General features: G+C 43.5%; 1 non-coding gene across 1 annotated transcript; it reads right to left on the reverse strand.

The window, feature by feature from the left end:
- Positions 1 to 1,163: 1,163 nt before the first annotated feature.
- Trnat-ugu (transfer RNA threonine (anticodon UGU)) lies at positions 1,164 to 1,238 on the reverse strand. The gene has a single exon. It is a non-coding gene; the product is annotated as a tRNA-Thr (tRNA).
- Positions 1,239 to 23,188: the final 21,950 nt, after the last annotated feature.

Raw genomic sequence — 23,188 nt, forward strand, 5'->3', positions numbered from 1 at the left:
CAGTAGTCTTAACCTGCAGTTATTTGTGCATTACCAGATCTCTTCGCTATGCTTTATGAATCTGAACAAGTATGCCTCGTACGCAGAACAATGACCAGGACCATTTCTGACTCCATCCCAGATCAGTCTAAATAAAACTAGTGGTTACCGTGAAGTGACTGATTGCATTAATTTTTCCTTTGTTTGGTGTGCCATGTGCAAGAAAAATGTTTGTTTTTGTTATTCAGTAGACACTTCTCATTTTTGTGAATAAACAAAGAACTGTTTCACTGATAGTCAGATGTACAACATTCAAACATTATTATAAGGAATGCCTACAGGAATTGTTATAAAATGTAGTACTGCAAGACACATTTCATTTCAATAAATTACAAGTCCTCATTGATGGAAATCGTCAGTGACATCAAACACTGCCATGATTTTATTTTCTCTGCTAGACACTTTTATCAGAATTACACGTGCAAGAATTGAAGTTATTCAAAAAAATGTTTATATAGTTTATTGCAGGTTTTCACCAGAGCAAACAAGCACGAGCAAAAGAGAATTCTGTCTGGTGTACCCGTTAGGCCTCTTGCAGGTCTTTCAACTGGACACCACTGCAGCTACTTACGTGTCCCTAACCTTCCCCAGTTACCTAATCAGAAAAAGGAGACCTGCAGTTTAATGTGGAATCTGAACCACATGTCTTTTATAGCTACTCCAACATCTGTGAGAAGTGAATGCTCGGATAAAAACCATAGTGACAAAGCTGTGGTCTGAATGGGATTTGATCCTACACTCTCTGGATCACAAAGTGCGCGCTTTGCCACTTGGCCATTTTTGTTTTAGAAAAAAAAAAAAAAAAAAAAGGAATATGACCATTATATCTTACAAACATAATGGAAACGCTAGCTGTGCCACCTCTTGAGATGATGCTCGACATCTGTAATTAATGTTCTGTTTATAAATTTCCCCGCAAGGGCAATGAGAAGCCAGGGAAAAATGGCAGCCAACATACAATAAAAATTTTGGACCAGTGCTAAGGAGAGATGGAGGTGCAATTCCTTGTAAAGTGCATGATCTCCATGCATGTCATGCTTCCATACAGTGAAATGATAATTAAATGGACACCCTAGCTGCAAACAGGCGTTCATGTACTTCATTGGGGACATGTTGAAAATGTGTGCCCCGACCGGGACTCGAACCCGGGATCTCCTGCTTACATGGCAGACGCTCTATCCATCTGAGCCACCGCGGGCACAGAGGATAGTGCGACTGCAGGGACTTATCCCTTGCACGCTCCCCGTGAGATCCACATTCCCAACATGTCCACACCACTACATTCATAGTGCGCCTAATAGATGTTTGCCCATCATGAATGTAGTGGTGTGGACATGTTGGGAATGTGGATCTCACGGGGAGCGTGCAAGGGACAAGTCCCTGCAGTCACACTATCCTCTGTGCCCGCGGTGGCTCAGATGGATAGAGCGTCTGCCATGTAAGCAGGAGATCCCGGGTTCGAGTCCCAGTCGGGGCACACATTTTCAACATGTCCCCAATGAAGTACATTAACGCCTGTTTGCAGCTAGGGTGTCCATTTAATTATCATTTCATTTCTAGCAAAGCTGCATGGTCATCCACGGTAACTGTTCTTTCGGGAACAGATACTATCGTCATATATAGCTTCCATACAAATTGAGACACATAAATTCTTCCTTCCCTGCACCATTTTGCATACTCTGTCAAGAACAATTCGCTCGCCATGCAAAATAATCGTAACTGAATAGCAAAGTTTCGCATAGTGGCTCTAACAAGACAGAGTTGTATCCTGTATGCCGAATATTAGCTCCAAAAACTAAAAACTAATAACACAGCGTTCATAGGCAATGTTCACTCTCGTGCTCTCTCACGTTCCCTCTAGTATAAACAATTCTACCCATATACAAGCAAAAGGTAGTGAATTTTCTGCAAATGCTCATTCGTACGTGTTTGCTTCCATTCGCTCCATTGTAAACCAGGCTTTAGGTGCTTAAAATTGGCGTCTGTGAAATCCAGACAATTCTGCTATGTGGGACTGCATGAGTGATTTGCAGAGTCGTGCACTAGGCAGGCTGGGCTATACAAACCGCTGATATAAGCTGTTCTTCGAGTGGCAAAAATGTGTAACTTCAACATTTTTGTACAAAATACTTGCAGAGCCTCTTAGCAGCTAAAATTTGGGCAGTGTATTCCTTTCTTTGTCTTCTTCCCATCTAAAAAAATTTCACGGTAGGTTTCGACATGTCTTATTGGACCATTCCTTTGTTAGATTTCATGACTGTTGTGCTGCTGTCCATGCCTCATGTGATGACAAGGTCTCGCACAACATATCCTGGCCCTGGTCGCATTTCAGCAGTCCATGTTCACCTTGGCCTTCATTCGCTTCCTAAGGACACTACTCCAGCCTTGCTCTGTCGCCTCCAGTTTCACGACCTTTACGTGGAATTTCGTGACTGCACCTTTGTCTAGACTGATGGCTCTCAAACTGACCATGGTGTTGGATATGCTTTTGTTAGTGACGCTGACATTTTTCAGTATCAGCTTCCGGCACACTGGTCAATATTTACAGCTGAGCTCTTCGCCCTGTATCAGGCCACAGAGTACATCTGGCGGCACAGGCTTTTCAATTGTGTCACCTGCTCAGACCCTTTCGGCATCCTTCAAAGCCTCTGTGTGCTGTACACTGCCTGTCCCTTAGTGCAATGGGTCCAGGAAAACTGTCACTTGCTCACTCTTGATGGAGCCACTGTGCTGTTATGTAGGTTCCTGGTCATGTCGGTCTGACAGGAAACGAGGTTGCTGCCAATGCTGCAGTCCTCGTACCTCAGCCCACTATTTCTTATATTCCCTCCAATGATCTCTGTGTTGCTGTCTGTCGGGAGGTGCTGTCAACTTTGGCATTGCCCCTGTCCTCCCTTCATGAAAATAAGCTCCAAGTTATTAAGCCCCTCCCAGCGGATTGAATGACCTCCTCTCAGCCCTCCCACTGTGAGGAGGTCATTTTAAGTAGGTTCCATATTGGGCACTGCCTTTATAGCCATCGTCACTTGTTAAGTGGCACTCCCCCCACCACTTTGTATGCATTGTGCACAAGTTTTAACAGGCCACCATATCCTGATGGAATGCCCATTTTTTAACCGTTTTTTCCCGATTGGGTTTTCTGTCTGAATTATCGGCCTTTTTAGCAAACGATGCATGGGCTGTCGACCGTGTTTCACTTTTTATCCTTCTTACCTATGTGGCGAAGGCCATTTAAATTTTAGTTCTTTAGTTTCTTTATGGTATATTTTGTAGACCTTTCTCTATGTCCTCGTTTCTAGTTGTCTTCTCTTACGTTGATTGGTATTGACATGTAGGCACTTTTTAACTCCTCTTTGTCTTCATGTTCTATAGTTTTAACACAGGCATGTATGACCCTAGTTGTTTTTGCTCCATCAGACAAACAAACAGCATTCCAGGGCCTGCCCTACAGTTGGGGAAGTGAATGTCATCTCCCTTGCCCATAATACTTATAGCACCATTGGTTCCCACATCATCAACGCAGCTGGAGGTGCCTAGACATCCTCTGGCATCGCCAGGTACAAGGACTCCTGTCAAGGTGCCCTCCCTGACTACTCAAGACAATGACCAGCAGCCACTGGCTGTGAGCTGAAGAAAAGTATGGTCCTTTTAGCTCCCAGAAGATAAAATGGGGACTCTTCACAGAAATTGAAGTCGCACAAAGATAAGAAGAATAAGCAGAAAGATAAACTACTTTCTGAGGCTTCGGATGTTTTGCTCCCCATACCTGTGGAGGTCAAGCCTATGCAGATTGATGATGGGTCACACAATCAGATGAACTGCGACCTGGTAGTGAAGTAATCACACCAATATTTTCCATTTCTCAGACCTTTCCATTATCACAAGCTGTTAGAGTTAGTGGAACAGTTACCTCCCCCTGTCCTCTTACTGGGAGACTCGTCTGTGGGCAGCAACACTGTCTCACAGAGGGCAAGTACTAGAACACCTCCTTTCAGAACTGGATGTCTGCATGCACAATACTGGAGCTGCAACACATTTCATTGCAGCTCATGGAACATACTCAAATATTGATCTCACAGTTTGCAGCCCGAGTACTTTACCCCTGTTTCAGTGGCGCATCCATGATGATCTTTGTGACAGCGACCATTTTCCCATCGTCCTTTCCCTCTCCACTCACAGATATCCGGAACATGTTCCACATTGGTCACTTTGAATAGCTGACTGGCAGCTTTCTCCTCTACAGCCACTTTTGCTGCTAGTCTGATGGATACCGACAAAGTGGTATGGGATACTATTTATACTATCATCCATGCTGCAGCTGCAACAATATTCTACTACTCTGGATCACCCTGACAATTGCTGATGCCATGGTGGTCTGAAGGTATAGCCACAGCTATCAGGGAACGCAGCAGGGCACTTCGATAGCACAAGTGCGGCCCTCTATGAATAATTTAATAGCATTCAAGAGATGCTTGGCAAAAGCATGGTTTTTAATAAAGAAAAGGAAGCAAGAGTGTTGGGAGCAATATGTACCATTTATGCGCTCCCACACCCCATCATCCCAAGTATGGACTAAACTCCATCGCATTTGCAGCCATCTGTCACCCATGGCAGTTTTTGGCATCCTTATCAATAGTACCATCTGCACTGATCCCATGGTACTTGCCAAATGTTTTGCGGGAGACTTTGCTGAAGTGTCCACTGGCAGTAATTACCATCCTCATTTTGTGGTGTGCAAATACCTTATCGAGCACTGCCTGCTATCCTTCCGTGCACAAGGCTCTCTATCATCCAACGTTCCTTTCAGTGAGTGGGAGCTTTTCAGCACTTTGGCAGAGTGCTGAGATATAGCATCTGGACCTGACAAAATCCACAGACAAATGCTCAAACATGTTCGTGCCAGCAGGATGAAGCATATCCTTGGGCTTTCTGATTGTATTTGGCAGGAAGGAACTGTCATCTTTGTTGGTACCTTGAAGCTGGAGGGCATACATCATGATTCCAAAGTGGCTTTCGGGCTTTCCAGTCCATCACAGATCACCTGCTTGGTTTGGAATCTGCAGTATGCAGTGCTTTTGTGCATCACCAACACCTTATTGCTGTGTTCTTTTGTGGGATGAGACAATTTACCTATTTTTAACCAGAATTTTCTGTATCTCCGACTTTTTCGGATCCTAATAGGTTTGACTCTCAACAACCAATATGTACAGGAAACTGGAGTCCCTCAGGGATCACTTCTGAGTGTAAGGCTGTTTAGTATCGCTAACAATGGTATCGTAAATGCAGTTGGCCCTACTGTCTCTCCATCACTGTATGTGGGTGATCTTTGCCTGTACTGTGCCTGTGCATCACTGCACACTGCAGAGAGCCAACTTCATGGGGCTGTTTGGAGAGTACATGACTGGGCCCTGAATCACAGCTATTAATTTTATTCTGCAAAATCACGAGTTGTGCATTTTTGCCGGCTCCATACTGTGCACCCACACCCACAAATTTATCTTTAAGACAAGTTACTTCATGCTGTTGAAACTTTTAACTTCCTAGGTATTTTATTTGACAACAAGCTAACTTGGCTGCCACATGTCCCTGGCTCAAGATAACTTGCATGAATAAGCTAAATGCTCTCCGTTTTCTTAGTAACTCCTCATGGGGTGCAGACCGCATAGTTCTAAGATTTTACAAAGCGCTGATTTTATCTTGCTTGGACTATGGATGTTTTGCCTATGGGTCAGCAGCACAGTCTGTACTGAGCTTGCTGGACCCTGTCCACCACACTGGTGTGCAGTTGGCAATGTGGGTCTTCCTCAAAAGCCCTGATGCTAGCTTTGTGCTTTCTGGTGGAAGGTGATTTTGCACTGCTGCGTGTTAGACAACAGGAGCTTCTGGAAAATTACGCAGTCACAATCTGTCAGATGGATACTCACCCATGTCACTCAACTCTTTTCACAACCAACAGTTCAGACTGTTTGTGCATCGCCCATAACTGAATAGACCAGCTAGGATCGGACTCGATATTCTACTGAAGGACCTCCAACAGCCCCCTTTAGCCTGTGTTCCCAGAGCTCTCTCTCAACACCCCTATGGTCTGTACCCTGTCTTGTGATATGGATGGACCTATTTTGTGACCCCAAGAAGGATGCTGATCCACCCCTTCTTCAACATCTGTTTCTTTCGTTCCTCCATGATTTTTCTAATTCAGTATGCATTTACATGGATGGATCAGAAGTGAATGACAGGGCTGTTATGCCTTTGCACATGCAAGGGGACACAATAAGCTCTCTCTGCTGAGTGCCTGCAGTGTATGCACTGCTGAGTTGGCTGCCATATCCCAGGCTTTGTGGTACATTAAATTCCTAGCCACAATGAACTTTCCCATCTGTAGTGATTCCATGAGTAGCTTAAAAAGCATATCACTGTGCTTTCCCAAAAATCTTTTGGTCACCTACATCCAAGACCTACTGGTAGACTTCTACAGCTATGGAAAGACATTGACCTTTGTCTGGACATTGAGCCACGTAGGCATCCCAGGAAATGAATTCACCAACCACTTGGCTAAGGACGCAACTACAGGAGATCAACTTGATGTTGGAACACCAGGCACTGGCTTACAATTACACCTCCGAGGAAATATTTTGGGGCTCTGGGAATTGGAATAGCAGGCTACTGTGACCAAAAACAAGTTGAGAGCGATTAAAGGGTCCACTAAGGTGTGACATCCATCTTTCCAGGCCTCTTGGAAAGATGGCATTGTGTTGTGCTAACTACGCATCGGCCATACGAGACTCACCCACACGTTCCTTCTGTATTGAAAGGACCATCCTCACAGAAGCTGCGGTAGTTTACTGATGATAGCACATATTCTTGTTGAGTGCACCTGGCTGGCTGATCTGCGGCACACTCTCAGCTTGCCTGCCTCACTACCTCGGATGCTTGATGATGAGACAACCACAACCAAAGTGTTGCATTTCCTGACGGAGAGCGGATTTTACACTACACTATGATATTCCTCCACTCTCAGTGTTAGGGGTGGTTGTGGTGGGGGAGAGAACCTGCCACTGTGGTGGGTACTCCCCATGTCACTGCAGGTTACTTTCTTCCTATTTCACCTTGTTGTGCCTTTAGAACATCTTGTTACCCTTTTACATGTTTCTCTCATCAAATAGAGGGACTGGTGACCCAGTAGTTTAATCCCTTTAAACACATAATCATCGTCAGCCAGTCATTCACTAGTAGCCAGTACATACTCTTCATTTTATGGATCAATGTTTCCCACAAATGCTTCACCTAGCAATCCCTCTGGGCTTGGAAATTACCATGCAAGATCTACATCACCACCTACACTGCAACACCCCGCAAGAACAACCCTGTAAGCTCTCTCTTGAAAGTAAGCTCTGTGGCTTTGCACAGCTCTCTAGAGTGTGGGTTTTAGTGCAAAGTTTTCAATTGTGCTATGTATGTTTCTTTCTGTGATGCTCTTTCTTGATTTTAATAGGAGGAATTTAAAAGTAAGGCTAGGATGATGAAGGATAACCAGGAAGATTCAATTAACAGATGTTGTGAAGTATAATGTTGCAATATGGACAAAGTGGTTGTGAGATCATCACTATTGAAAGGGAATTAGATTTTTAGATGAAATGGAGACTCTGTGCAGCCACTCCAATTATTAAATGCTTGTCATAAGACGAAAATTAAGAAATCAAGCCGCAGAAACTATCAAGATTGGTTTAGTGGAGGAAGCCTGGAAGAAGTAGGCAAAACAATTAAATAAAAAAAAAAGTGTGGAGGCTGGTATGTAGCTAATCTACTGGTTGCAAAAGGAATTAAGATGGTAGGAACAGAGCTACAGACTTTGTTTGGACCAACTCAGCTGATTTGCTGAAGGAAACCCTGAAGTTGTAGTATTATTACCCTTCTGGGCAATGGCAGTGATGTATCAGTGCTGTCTTAGAATTGGCCGTCTTAATTATATTGTGAAACCTGAATAGATATGATTTCTCAGGGTTTTGCAGGGTGATTGATTAATAGTGTGCTTCTGGGTGTTCTGCCAAGTTGTTGTTTCCATTTTATGAACAATATTTTTACGACAGTCTCAGCCAATCTTCTACAAGTACTATGAGTTTTCCTGTTATATGTACTCACTGGCTGGGCTCCAGCCAGACTGTGAACTATTGTTTGTGTCGTGCTGCTCTTTTTAGCCGAGTTCAGTTCCTGATGCTCACTTTGTTCTTTGATGCCCTTTTATTTTTTAGAGCGTGTACTGATATTACACGAAATGCAAGTTCTTTAGTAAGGTAAAAAGTATTTTTTATAATGTCAAAGATGATCTAGGTCTCTGAAAGACAGGTGTGCATTGAATTCCATATGAATGTGGCATGTCATGTGGGGGCAGACTATCAGCACAGTCGTGGAGAGATGCAAGGAGCATCAGTGACATACCAGACTAAAACAACCAAGCAAATCAACTATCACCAAGCACAGTCTTGAATATAATCATGAAATGAAATACAATGAGACCAATATGGTGGTGCAAATACCAAGTTTCTGAGACAGCATTACTAAGGAGTCTACTGAAATGAAGATATCAGGAAACCTAATAAACAGGGACAGTGATTTCAATTTAAATAGCCCTCAGGGTATGGTACTCTATTTATTAAAATCTCATGGCCCCATCACAGCCACCAGATTTGGGAATGCTGAGAGAATTTGTGTTTCATAGAGTATCAGTGTGAGCTCTGAGAAACAAGAGCATCAAAGGACATAGTGGGCATCAGGAATTGAACTCTGCTATAAATAGCGGAATAGACCAACAACAGTTCACAGTCTGATTGGAGTCCAGGCAGTGAGTACTATAACAGACTGCTCCACAGGACACCCTGGAAGCACACTTTTAAACTAAATAGAAGAGTCTTTCCAGTTGGCAAAGATACAGGGTTGCTGGCAGGATGCCTGACAAGCTGGAGTGCCATTTCCCATTAAGCAAAGTTGCGGCATTGGCCATTGTCTTTACTTTCAAAAAATTCTGTACTCATTTGTTAGGGGACTTTACAAGAGTCTATTCAGACAACCACGTATTATAATTCTTCATGACTTGCAAATTATGACATGGTCTTTGACTAGATGGGCACTTGCGTTGAAAGATTATCAATTTGAGGTTGTTTACCAAAATGGGAGAGATAATATGGTCATAGATAGCAGTCTAGATTGTCCATTGGGATGGGGAAGGAGAATCAGGAAGTAATAGGGAATGAAAAATTCAGAGTCACAGTATTTCTTTTAAGTATTGGTCCTGAAAGAAACACGGTAAATTCTCGAATATAGGGTTAAAACTAGAGAAGAATGAGAAGCTAAAGATAATATGGCTGGTTTTATGGGAGAAGGGGGGAACAAGTTGAAGAAAATCTTTTTCAGATGTTCGATGATACAGTATTCTGTAATCCCATATGCCTCAGCATCTACCTGAAGGAACCATATAGGTAAGTCACGAAATGTGTGGCCTTTTTTTGACTGCCAAGGTAAGTAAGATACTAGCTGAGTCTGGGCACTTTTCCAATTGCTGATGTGGAGTTGCTAAATAGTAGCCTCCTGCCATCTTTGCCAAGTAACTAAGCCTAACACCTAAAGACAGATGGGGAAGATGCAAAATATTATTCCACAGGCTCCTTTCAAACTTGCAAGTTTAGATATGGTAGGATCTTGACCAGGGCCTAAAGGGAGTGACCTATATTTTTTTAATGGTAGGTTCAAAATGGCTCTGAGCACTATGCGACTTAACTTCTGAGGTCATCAGTCACCTAGAACTTAGAACTAATTAAACCTAACTAACCTAAGGACATCACACACATCCATGCCCAGGCAGGATTCGAACCTGCGACAGGAGCGGTTCCAGACTGAAGCGCCTAAAACCGCACGGCCACACCGGCCAGCTTTTAATGGTAGGCATCATCTCAAAATTATTGCAGTTGTTCTCTGTGAGTATGGCTATTGAGAAGGTGGTAATCAGATGTGTGTCAGACTGTTTTTGTTGGGAGGTGACCATGCAGAAGGCAGTTCTGTTAGGTAATGGTTCACTGTTCACTAGTATACAGTTGCAAGAAGGTGTAATGGGAAGAAAGGTTTTGTCGGGTGTAAGGCATGTGTTTCTCTGCCTAAGATGGGATGGACAAGTAGGAGTAGGAGGTGGTCCTGGTGAGGATACAATAACATCTTTACTAGTTCCTTACTACTTTCTACAGTTTGGACTCCACCACGTAAATCATCTGAAGCGGCTATGGGCGGACACAAGAACAAACAAGAAGTCTTTAATTAACCCAGCAACTCACACAGTCTTTCAAGTATATTTCTGTCTTTATGTAATTACCTATCACAGTAGCACCAAGCAAGATAGTGCAGCATACAGCAGATGCGCCCTGCTCAGGTGGCACTGAGATGGTGTCTTCGGTATGTCAACATTGATTTGATAGCAGAAATCGAGCAACACTTGCATATTTCTGCAGTGTGAGGCAGTGGTGGCTTGCATAATGTAGTGTCACAGTGTCCAGCTGCATGATGATGACATTGCCCGGAAGCAAAGTATGGAACATTGATAGACAGGCAGAGGCTACTTGTTCAAGTCCCAGTGGAGGCAGAGTAGCAGTGATGGCTCCGATTGATACAGATTGGGTTTTGCGTAACTGTCCAGATGGTAGAATACCAATGGGCTGGTTTGGGCAAACTCACTGTAAATGCTGCTACAGCTTACTGACTTTGTGGTAAGCACGACATTAATGTGTCGCGCCAAATGATCTGCAACGAAAGCAATTACTGGCTGTCATAATTGGCAGTGGACTGAGCTGTAGTTCTTCGTGGTTACCAGCCTGGTTTTGTCAGGCAGACGGCAGAAGTAGTACAAATCCACTCAGCTCGAGGCTCACTGTCCAGCTTCTGGCTGACTCCAGTGTGTGGTCTAATTACCTTTCTGATACTCTGTCACTGGCTTGCAGTTCCATTTAACGTCATCCTTTCAAATTTCCTCCCTCCTACAAAGAAAATTCTCCCATGAATTTTGCTAAAGTACAGTCAATAGGTTATTCAAACTTCGTATTTCCAACTCTATTCGTTGTAGCATTTCAGCCTTTGCACGATGTACACTTTCCGTCAGATTTCACTAGCACTTGACTCTACACATATGTCTCTGTATATTTTTCACTTTGTACTTTGTCAAATGCTTACTTGTTGGTGAGCAGCTTGTTTGTTTTGCTCTGTGCAAGGGAGCAGGTGTCAGGATAGCTTCCTAACGCTATGATCGATTGGCTCTTATATACGCCTCTCTGTATCATCTTCTACAGGTTTACACTAATAACTTACAAATGCCAATGGTGTAATGCCCTTTTGTATGTCAAACCTAACGAACTATGAGACATGGCTCAGTGCACAGAGTAGAGTGCCCAGGTAAATTGCATTGCGTGCATATTACTGGAGTTAACAGTCTGGCCCTCAGTACCTAACCAAACGCTATAATGGTATCTAAACTCAACATCATGGGAAAGTAGAGAAAGATAAAACCAAAGGATGTAGGTAATACCACAGGTTAAAATTAAAGTTCAGGCTTCTACTAACATATCTCGCTACCCTGTCGAATCTTCAGAATTGTATCTTCCATCTGTCTGCTTCCCTCTCCCCTTTGGCTGCTGTGGAACCATGGAACTGGGTGTTGTCTTCTGGTTGTCCATCTTCATATTCAGCAGTCTTCCTGACAGCAACTGTAATGGGAAGAAAGGTTTTAGCTGGGTGTGAACATCATTCTCTGCCAAAGATAGGATGGGCTTGTGCAGCAGAAGAAGGATCTGCTGAAGATACAGTAAATTGTTTGAGCTTCGGCATACCAAGTTGAGGGGACACTGAGAGACAAACTGGTGAGGTTGTGTGGCACAGCAGAATGTTATGATGGCCCAGCAATAGCATTACAAAGAGTTAGTTTCTGGACCAACACCAAAGACTATAAGGTGGGTGGCCAGTGCAGTATTGGCTACCCGGACTGGGTAAACAGGTGGAGTAACCTCATTCAAGGCCCGATTGTGGCAGAGTTAAGGCAACAGCTCTACTTGACCCAGAGTGGCTGGTTTGGAAGGACTTAAATGCTGCCACAGCCCACTGACTTTGCAGTATGTGTGATGATAGTGTGCCATGCCAAATCATCTGGAACGAAAGCAAAGACCAGCTGTCGGAATTGGCAGCAGGTCAAACCGCAGTTCTTTCTAGTTACTGGCCTGGTTTTGTCATGCAGTGAGCATGTGATTAGGCATTTGGTATGAGCAAAGTGCTGGGAGTCTCATACTGTAATCTGTGTCCAAATCAAAAGGAGTCTACACTTATACGAAAAGGTAAAGATCTTGTAATAACAATATTACAATTACAGATCCTGTATGTGTGGTACAACTACAAATTATGGCCATTGACACTAATACTCTGATCCCTGCACATAGGAAGAGAGAGAATAGCTTCAGTGTGGAAAATCCTGGGTTGCTGACAGATCCAGTTTCTCACAGTGTCCTGCACCTCTTTGTTACCGGTGAACCTCAGACCTTTTAGAGACTGTTCTAAGGGGCTGAAGATAAGTGAGTCACAGAGGGGGATAAAAGGGCTGTAAGGATGATGTTCCAGGACCTTCCAATGAAATTTTTGAAGGAACTTGAGGAGGGCCTTCTGAGCCATGTGTGACCTAGAAGAATTACCTTATTTGAAAGCTTGTCCCCTGCACTTGTTATTGATGGCTTGTGTAAGCCTCAGTAACGTGTTGCACTCTGTGGTAGCCAGTCAATGAGTAGAGGTCCTTCTTCATTGAAAAAGAAACTCAGCATCATTTTTCCAGCCTCTGAGGTAGAGTTGGCTCTTTTTGGGCAAGGGGAGCTGGGATACCACCACTCCATGCTCAACCATTTGGGTACAGGGTCTAAGTGGTGACCCCATGTTTCATCACATACCGCAATCTGAACAACAAAATCGTTTCCTTGCTCCATGTATCTCAACAGATATGTCAGGCAAACATCCATTTTAGCCATCTTCTGAATCTCTGAAAGATGCACAAACTTTGCCATAATTTAGCTCCTCACGGATTATGCCATGCACCACTCATTTACTTATTGACAGTTCAACGGCAATGTCATGTGTGGTGATCCGACTATTTGTCTGTGTGAGCCCCTCCACAGCCGAAATCATGGGACTGCTGGTGACAATGTGCAACGTGCTCAGGGCGTGGCATGTCTTTGATGTTTACACAGCCTGCCTTCTTGTGATGTAATATGTATAGAGAAATGAATTGGTAATGGTACAAGGACTCATGATAGAAATAAATTTCCCCCCTGGGAACTTTGTGCTTGGCTACCATGGCTCCCCAGCCTTTGCAGCACCTGTTCCCTTTCTGTGCTGCACGTCTATCATCCTGCTATTCTTTTTCCCCCTCTCTTGGGGAACATGTCTTGGATATTTTTGAGAATGCATGTTGCAGTTGTGATAGTCCAGCATTGGAACAGTTCCTCATCTATTTTTCTTTGTTTCTTCACTTCCATCTCCTCCCCTTCCTCCATTTCAGCATCTGCAATTACTCTTTGTTTCTTTTTCCTCCCTGTGTGCTCCTGAAGGCCAGCCCAAGCATATGATGCTTAATAGATGACTATGTGTCATGCAGTTCCCAGCCCCAAGTCGCCAAGTAGGGTTCACATTTACCTCCTAGTATAGGCCAGGCCCAGGGAGGGGTGAATGCATGAGCTGTTACCTTCCAAATTGCCAATTGGTCCCTCTTGTCAGAGTTAGGGAGGTGTGACCTGAGTTGTGAACAGTCACATAAGGTGGGTGAGCCCACCCTTGAGGGGGTCCCTAGTTGGAAGGAGTGCACTGTGGGAGGCACTAGCAATTATGGGAGATTTTTTCCACAATCAGCCAATCATCACCTCAGCCTGTGTCTACTAAATGTAAATGGAATGAGGATAAAGATTCAAAGGCCCTCCCAGCTGTACCTTGGTTCCGCATGGTATCATGTATGGAAAAAGGTCAATCCTTTGCTGTAGTTATCCTGTTTGTCTCGAGGCTCATCAAATGCTGAATTCTTCAAATGGTGTTATTTACATTCAGCTGCTTGATAGTCAGGCTGAGGGAGAAATCCAAACTTATCTCTCTGATCAGGATGTCACAGTGGTTCATCAGGTAATGAAAAAGGGTGATGCATTTTTAGTGCCCCCACACACTATTTTTCTCACGTTTGATCGAGTAGTGCTTCCATCCAAGTTCAAAGCATCACGTGCTACACAAATGGTAGGCCATAAAGAACAAAAGGAATACTCCTGCAAAGACTTTCTATGTCCCTCCATCCAACAAGCATCTGAGTCTTCATGTGTCAACTGAAAAGCCCGTAAGAAACTGAATAAAGGCAAACCATCTTCTCCTTATCTGGCTTGGAGATCCTTTTTACGGTGCTGTCGCATGATACCCTCATCCAGCCAACCTCCATTTTGCTGGTGCACACCACCTACTGTTTTTGTGCCCTGGAATCCACATACTGATCCAAGGAGAATGCTGATACCTCTGTAGGTTCCATGGTACAGGATCCTCCAGCCTCTGCACCCTGTAGCAGTTAGTCTTCAAAGGCTGGCATTCAGCAGCTGCTGAGGTGAGTAACCTATATCGTTCCCTCCTCCCCATTCACCATTATGACTCTTCTCCAATTGAACATTCATGGCCTCCAACAAGGAGGAATTACAGATGCTCTCAGAATCACAGAGTCTGGTTATTCTCTGCCTCCAAAATACAAAATTGCATCCTCGCGACCAGTGTGACCTCTCACATTTCCTTCTGGCCCACTTTGACCTTGCACCGAGGACAGCATTCCATCTCATAGGTGATTCATGATGCTCATTTGGAATGATGTCCATAGCCAAATCATCTCACTGAACACCTGGCTGCAAGTTGTTGCAGTTCACATTTTCCTTTCTCACTTCAACTTTTCTCTCTGTATCGTCTACATCCGACCGTCATTCCCCAGCTTATTGGTCAAATCTCTCACCACATTTTGCTCCTGGGTGACTTTAACATACACCATCCCGTTTGGGGCTCTTCAAGAACCTGTCCAAGAGGTGCTCTCTTGGCTGACCTTTTCAGTCAACTCAACCTCATCTGTCTTAAAACTGGAGCACCCGCATTCCTTGCAAACTCCATGCACACCTACTCGCATTCAGACCTCTTGTTCTGCACTGCCCAGCTTGCCCATCATCTCAAGTGGTCCGTTCCCTCTGACAAAAACTCGAATGATGAATTCCTGTGCTCTATCCATTTGCTAATCTTATTCCACGTAAGTGTAAATCCAACTGACAGTTTCTTAAGGCTGACTGGAGGCTTTACTCCTCCCTGGCAATCTTCAATGAACAAAATTTCCCAGTTGTAATGACCAGGTCAAGTACCTTACGAAAGTTATCCTCACCAATGCAGAACGTTTCATATCTCACTCTTCACACTTAATCTTTACCGCACCCTGTCCTGGTCCCCTAGTGGACCGAGGTATGCTGCAAAGTGATTTGCGCACAGAGATGAGCTCTCTGCATTTTAATCATCATCCTATGATGGCAAACTGTGTTTTTTATAAACAGTAGCATGTGCAATGTTGTTGCATTCTTCAGGATAGCAAAAGACCTAGAGGGATTTCATTTACTAATTTTTTAACAGTTTCATTTCCTCTTCCATCATGTGGGGCAACCTCTGTTCGTTCTATGGGACCAAGGTCCACTCCCTGATTTCCAGCCTGACCATGGTGGATGCTATCGTTGTGGACCCTATAGCTGTCTCCAAAACCTTAGACTGGTAGTTTGCGGAGATTTTGAGCTCCACCTCCTATCATCTCGCCTTCATCCCTTGGAAACAAGTCGAGGTGGCTCAGGTGATACCCTTCTCTTCTCAGAATTGTGAATACTACACTACTGGCCATTAAAATTGGTACAAAAAGAAGAAATGCAGATGATAAACGAGTATTCATTGGATAAATATATTATACTAGGACTGACATGTGATTACATTTTCACGCAATATGGGTGAATAGATCCTGAGAAGTCAATACCCAGAACAACCACATCTGGCTGTAATAATGGCCTTGATATGCCTGGGCTTTGAGTAAAACACAGTTTGGATGGCATGTACGGGTAGAGCTGCCCATGCAGGTTCAACACGATACCACTGTTCATCAAGAGTAGTGACTAGTGTATTGTGACATTTTCAATTGTTGAGAGATCTGGAGAATGTCCTGGCCAGGGCAGCAGTCGAACATTTTCTGTATCCAGAAAGGCCCGTACAGGACCTGCAACATGCGGTCGTGCATTATCCTGCTGAAATGTAGGGTTTCGCAGGGATCGAATGAAGGGTAGAGCCACGGGTCGTAACACAACTGAAATGTAACGTACACTGTTCAAAGTGCTGTCAATGCAAATAAGAAGTGACCGAGACATGTAACCAATGGCACCCCATACCATCACGCCGGGTGATACGCCAGTATGGCGATGACGAATACACGCTTCCAATGTGCGTTCACCGCGATGCCGCCAAACACGAATGCGACCATCATTATGCTGTAAATAGAAACTGGATTCATCCAACAAAATGACGTTTTGCCATTCGTGCACCCAGGTTCATCATTGAGTACGCCATCTCAGGCGCTCCTGTCTGTGATGCAGCGCTAAGGGTAACCGCTGCCATGGTCTCCGAGCTGATAGTCCATGCTGCTGCAAATGTCATCGAACTGTTCATGCAGATGGTTATTGTCTTGCAAACGTCCCCATATGTTGACTCAGGGATCGAGACGTGGCTGCACGATCCGTTACAGCCATGCGGACAAGATGCCTGTCATCTCGACTGCTAGTGATACGAGGCCGTTGGGATCCAGCACGGCATTCCGTATTACGCTCCTGAACCCCCTGGTTCCATATTCTGCTAACAGTCATTGGATCTCGACCAACGTGAGCAGCAATGTCGCGATACGATAAACCGCAATTGCGACTGGCTACAATCTGACTTTATCAAAGTCGGAAACATGATGGTACGCATTTCTCCTCCATACACAAGGCATCACAACAATGTTTCAGCAGGCAACGCCAGTCAACTGCTGGTTGTGTATGAGAAATGGGTTGGAAACTTTCCTCATGTCAGCACATTGTAGGTGTCACCACCGGCGCCAACCTTGTGTTAATGCTCTGAAAAGCTTATCATTTGCATATCACAGCATCTTCTTCCTGTCGGTTAAATTTTGCGTCTGTAGCATGTCATCTTTGTGGTGTAGCAATTTTAATGGCCAGTAGTGTACAATGTCACCTTTACTATGATGGAGCTAGACCATGCTCTCACTTCTCCCAATCTTCCACCCAAGGGCCAGATGACGTTCACATTCAGACGTTGTGGCACTTTTCTCATGTGGGCAAACTTTTTCTCCTCCATATGTACAATTGCATTTGGGCAGATGGCACATTTTCCTTATGCTGGCGTGAAGCCACTGTCATACTCATACCTCAGCCTGACATTTCTCTCACCAGCTCTGTTTGCAAGGTGATGTAATGTGTGATTCATGGCTAGTATCTGGTGTTGTGGCTTAAGTCTCACAATCTACTCACCAGTGCACAATGTGGATTTTGAGTGCAATGTTCTGCAGTTGACCATCTTGTCCCTTTGTCAGTCCATGTAATGAATTGTTTTCTGTGTAAATACCAGACTGTGGCCATGTTTTTTGATTTGGAGAAGGCCTACAGCACATGGTGGAGCATTGGTGTCCTCCATATTCTATACAAATGTGGCTTCCAATTCTGCATGCCCATTTCCTTCAGGAACTTTTAAAAGACAGAGTTTTCAAGGTGCATTTGGATTCAGCCTTGTTGGACACCTTTATCCATGAGAACAGAGTGCCTCAATGCTCCGTCCTGAGTGTTGTCCTCTTTGCTATAGCCATTAACCCCAGTTAAGGCCTGTCTCCTGCCATGCATTTCCGACTCCCTTTCCATTGATAACCTTGCAATCTATTGCAGCTCACCATTGACTTGTCTTCTTGAGCAGCATCTTGAGCAGTGTCTTGACCATCTTTACTCTTGGGGAGCATCAACAGTGGATTTCGCTTTTCCACTGACAAAACAGTTTGTATGAATTTCTGGCAGCACACTGTCTGTACATCTTGGGCCTATTCCTCTTTTCTTTGCAATCCACCATTGTGGACTACATGTGGTCACTGGCACCTTTTACACTAGCTTGGTTGAGACACTCTATGCAGAAGCTGCTGAACTATCACTGTCATACAGGAGTGGCCTTGCAGATATGCATGCATTTTGTCTACCATATCTGGCCACCCATCCTATGTCCTCTTTTTTGATGACTCCCTTGACTGCCAGTATGGGGCATGCCCTTCTTCTCTATTACCTCCCGGAGTTCACTTTTGGCTACTGCTCCAGCAGCTTAACTTCACGCTACCTGCCATTTTCCTGATGGGTGTGAAGCCTTCTCTGCTTTGTCTTCATGTGGCAGCCTGTATTCATCTTGAACTTCATTTGCTTCCCAAACAAACTACTCTGAGTCATGGCGGTCTGACAAGAAATGAGGCTGCCAACACTACTGCCAAGGCTGCAATCTTCCTATCTTGGCCTGCTAGCTCTTTTGTTCCTTCAGATTATCTCCATGTTGCCACCTGTTGGTAGGTGATGTCATTTTAGTATCACCAATAGTATTCTCTTCATGGGTACAAGCTCTGAGGAATTAATTCTCTCCCAGCAGCTTCGCCGACCTCCTCTCGAGCCTCTTGCCATGAGGACATCATTTTAGCTAGGTTGTGTATTGGGCACTGTCCTTTTAGCCATCTTCATTTGTTAAGTGGTGAACCCTCATTACTTTGTGCCCATTGTCGTCAGCCTTTGACAGTTCACCATTTGCTAACCAAATGCCCTTTTTGTAACCACTTACATTCCACTGTATATATGCCGTCTGAATTAAAGGTCATTTTAGTGAACAACGCACAGGCTGTTGACTGCGTTTTACTTCTTATCCGTCATAGCAATATGGTGAAGGACATCTAATCTTTGGTTTAGGACCTCCACTGTCTCTACAGCATATTTGATGGACCTTCCTCTGTTTTTAGCTGTTCTTTTCTTCCAGTGATTGGACTTCAAATGTAGACAATTTTAACTTCTTTTTTGTATTAGTATTCTACAGTTATGACATGGGTGCTTATGACCTCTGTTGTTTTTTCACCCTAAAGAGAGATAGGGGATGGGGAGGTGGGGGGGGGGGAGGGGGAGGGGGAGAGAGAGAGAGAGAGAGAGAGAGAGATAGAGAGAGATCTTTATTAAAATGAACATTTTCAATCTTCTTTTATCCTCTGTAACAATTCCGTGTTCTCACATGAGCTGTACATTAAGTAATGCTGTCTGGTTAATTCCTGACAACATTTTTACATTTTATTGAAATATACTTCAAGGAAGTTTTAAATATTGTCTGCATGTGTTATTTGAAAACGAGTGTACAACTATTAATCAGCAAAGGAAGAGGAGAAAGCACAGCTAAAAAGTCCGATTGCCTTCCATTAGAATTGCACGTTTCATAAAATCATTATTAGAAGAATGGGAGAATCTTAACATTTCCAGGGAAAAGTAATATATCTTTGTGGAATAGTGGGAGAACAACTCCCATTTTGGAAGACATCCACAGGCTCTTGCAGGATGTGGCACAAAAGTATGAACACCGGCATGATGCCAAAGGAAAGCTAACAAAACATTATGCAAAGTAGGAGGTAGTCATATGAACGCAGCATCTATGTTCTGAAGAGGATAGGATTGTCACAAAACTGATGTCCTTGTATGTGGCATAACATAAGATTAACTTTTCTACCAAACATAACTTATATGTGCTCATATATCTGGCTTCATGTAACTCTAAAGGGCATTGCTGAAGTTTTGAAACATTTCATTGGGGAATGAGGAGAAAATTTTCGGGTTACTATGGTAGTACTAGAAGCTTGTGGCCTATTGAAGGGATCTTATGACTTATCCTTGGGATGTCGAGGTGATAGAGAAAGGAAAAAGTCTGAGAACTAGAGGGCCACTAATAAAGGAAAGAGGGAAGGAATTAAAGAGAAGTGAGCGCACAAGCCTAGTTTCGCATGATTCCCTCTGGACAGAGGCATGGACCTGAGCTCAGCACGGTGGAGAACGAGTAAGGCAGCAGAGGTTGCCACTGGGTTGGGATGGCAATGTGAACAGCGGATGCCCACAATTGATTGTTTTCAATCACCTATGGAAGAGAAACCAGCTGCAAAACTATTCCCCCTCTGGCATCCCGCATCAGTATTCCAGGCAGAGATATTCATATCGAGCATGTGTGGAGGAGAATCCACATAGTTGTTACAAGGATAGTCAAGCAGCTCCAAAATCTCATGTTAGCCCCTGCAACAAGCTCAAAGATTGTTGCAGAGTACCATCAAACTTTTCTGAGGCTAGGGCAATGCAATGTGGTAAACCTGTAATGGGTCTCTGGTCACTCAGGAATTAATGGTAAGGAGCAAGCTGATAGGCTTGTTAGGGCAGGAGCAATGACTCTTTTCGCTGGACTGCAACGTATCTTAACAGACCTTTTATGCAATTGTAAAATCTAAACCGCATAAATCAGGGGCAGCATGTAGAATATTGAGGTAAACCTGAAAACAAAAACATGGCAATGTTTAATAATGCTGAAACTGTGCTTTAAGTTCTGCAACCATGGGCTTGAACGGGAGGCGCATTAAACACATGTTATGTATGTCTAATGACTGGCCATGAGAACTTCAGGAATAATTCATTTTTCAATGCATTTTCCGCAATGATTTAATTGATTTTTTAAAGATAGTTGGGTTCACAGCAAGACCCTACTGATTACATTCTACTTATTTATTTAAATATACATTTAAGATGGCAATTTATGTTGGCCCAGTCATACAGAGAATTAATTAAGGTTGGTTGTCTTCACACATTTACTTATTTTCCTTTAATCAAGCATTTCAGTTGAGAATAATCATTTCATATTTTAGAGATGCAGTATGAATTTATTTTATTTATTATTGACTTTTTAGACTTGTACAGTGCTACCAATTTAAACTCATTTTAACTTAAGATAATTTTTTTTAATTTGCTCATTTTCATTAATTAATCATCAATGGTTTTGATCATCAAACCAGTAGTACAGTAGTGATTGGTATTGACTTGGGTTTTGCTTACCTTTCTTTTAGAGATGATAATTCTTTTGAAAATGGTATACTTCAAGCATATTGTCAATTTCTAACTTCTGCTTCTTTTTAAATTATGGATGAGGTTATACACTGTACAGTCAAACTAATGTGACCACCTGTCAAAAGCCTGAATAACCACATTTTGCATTGTGAAAACTGCAATATGTGCAGCAAAAGAGTCGGTGATGTTCTGGAAGGTACCAACAGGGATGTGGAGCTATGCCAGTGCTGTGCCCAGCTGCGCTAGGTTTCTTGATTGAGAATCCATGGTGCAAAGAGCCTGATATAAGTGGTCCAACAGATTCTCAATTGGGTTTAAATACAGGGTCTCTGGTGGTCAGGGGAGAATGGCAAACTCATCCTGGTGCTCTTTGCACCACGCACGTACACTGTGAACTGTGTGATATGTTGCATTGTCCTGCTGGTAAATGCCATGGATTAACAATCTGCGCATAGGGGTGGACATGGTCCTCAAGGATAGATATATATTTGTGTCAATCTATTGTGCCTTCCAGAGCGATGAGATCATCCAGGGAATGCCCTCCAGGTTGCACCCTTCCGACAGCTGTTGCAGGCTGTTTTCTTTCAGATGTTTGATGCTGCACACACCAACAGCAGTCTGTTCAATGGAACATAAAATGTGATTTATCTGAAAAGGCCATCTGTTGCCACTCAGTAGGCATGCATATTCCGGCCTTCGTTGCCAATGAACAGCGATCAGTAGGCATGCAAGAACAAACTGCCTGCTAAGAAGGCTCATACACAGCAATGTTCACTGAGCATTGTTAGAGACATGTTGTTAGCTTCTTGGTTCCTCTGGGTGGTCAGTTGCTCAACAGTTGCACGTCTATTCGCCCGTACACATCTCTGCAGCCTGGTTCATTCACTATCTATTATGCTTGGTGCATCACAATTGCCTCGGCACCTTTTTGGATAGCAACATTTGCCATCCGCGGTATACTTTAAACACAGTGGCATGTGAACAGTTTGCAATTTTAGCCATTTTGGAAATGCTTCCTCCCTTGGCCTGAAAGCTTATGATCATGCCGCACTGGAGCCCAGATAAATTGCTTGTTTTCCACATTACACTGATAGTGATCCTTCTGGATCTACCAAGTTACTTTTCTGGTACGGAAAGTGTACAAAGTATTTGGAAGTGTGATATCAGCAACAGGCTTCAAATTCTGCTTAGGCACTTTCTTGCTCTCTGCAATTATTGAGGATTAATGAGTGTAAAATTGTTCAATGAAAGAAGGTCTCTCAGTGGTGTGTGGAGGCATCAGCTGTTACAGACTTGGCTAGGATGATCTGATACAAATAAACTTAATTTGTTTCTGTGCAAATTTGAGCATGGTATGTTTGCGTGACATTTACCTTGTTCCCTTTTAACTACAACACACATTAATGGCAATCGCTAACAGCCAGTCAAAGGTGGTATACTGAACTGTTGGCGATGAAAATTTCCTGAGACTGACCTGTTAACGGAACTTTGCCTGAAAATAGTTAAACAGCTACAAAGCTTTTAATTATTGACATTTGAGTTGTGAAATTTAACCCTGTCTTGTGGGGCACAAGTGGGACTGGCACCCCTTACTAAGACTTATTTGGTAATGCAGCAGTGTAGACAATTAATGCTGGTCTTCCAATTACATTTACAGAGGAGTACATCACTTCAATTACCATGCACACTGTAAATAATAAAGAGTACATGGACTGAGACTGCAGCCACAAGTGGGACATTGCGCAATCTACATCTACATGGTTACTCTGCAATTCACAGTTAAGTGCAGGCAGAGGGTTCATCGAACCATTTTCATACTACTTCTGTACCATTCCACTCTCGAATGGTGCGTGGGGAAAAGGAACACCTAAATCTTTCCGTTCGATCTCTCATTTCCCATTTTT

Source organism: Schistocerca nitens, chromosome 6 (assembly GCF_023898315.1).
Source record: "Schistocerca nitens isolate TAMUIC-IGC-003100 chromosome 6, iqSchNite1.1, whole genome shotgun sequence".
NCBI lineage: Eukaryota > Metazoa > Arthropoda > Insecta > Orthoptera > Acrididae > Schistocerca > Schistocerca nitens.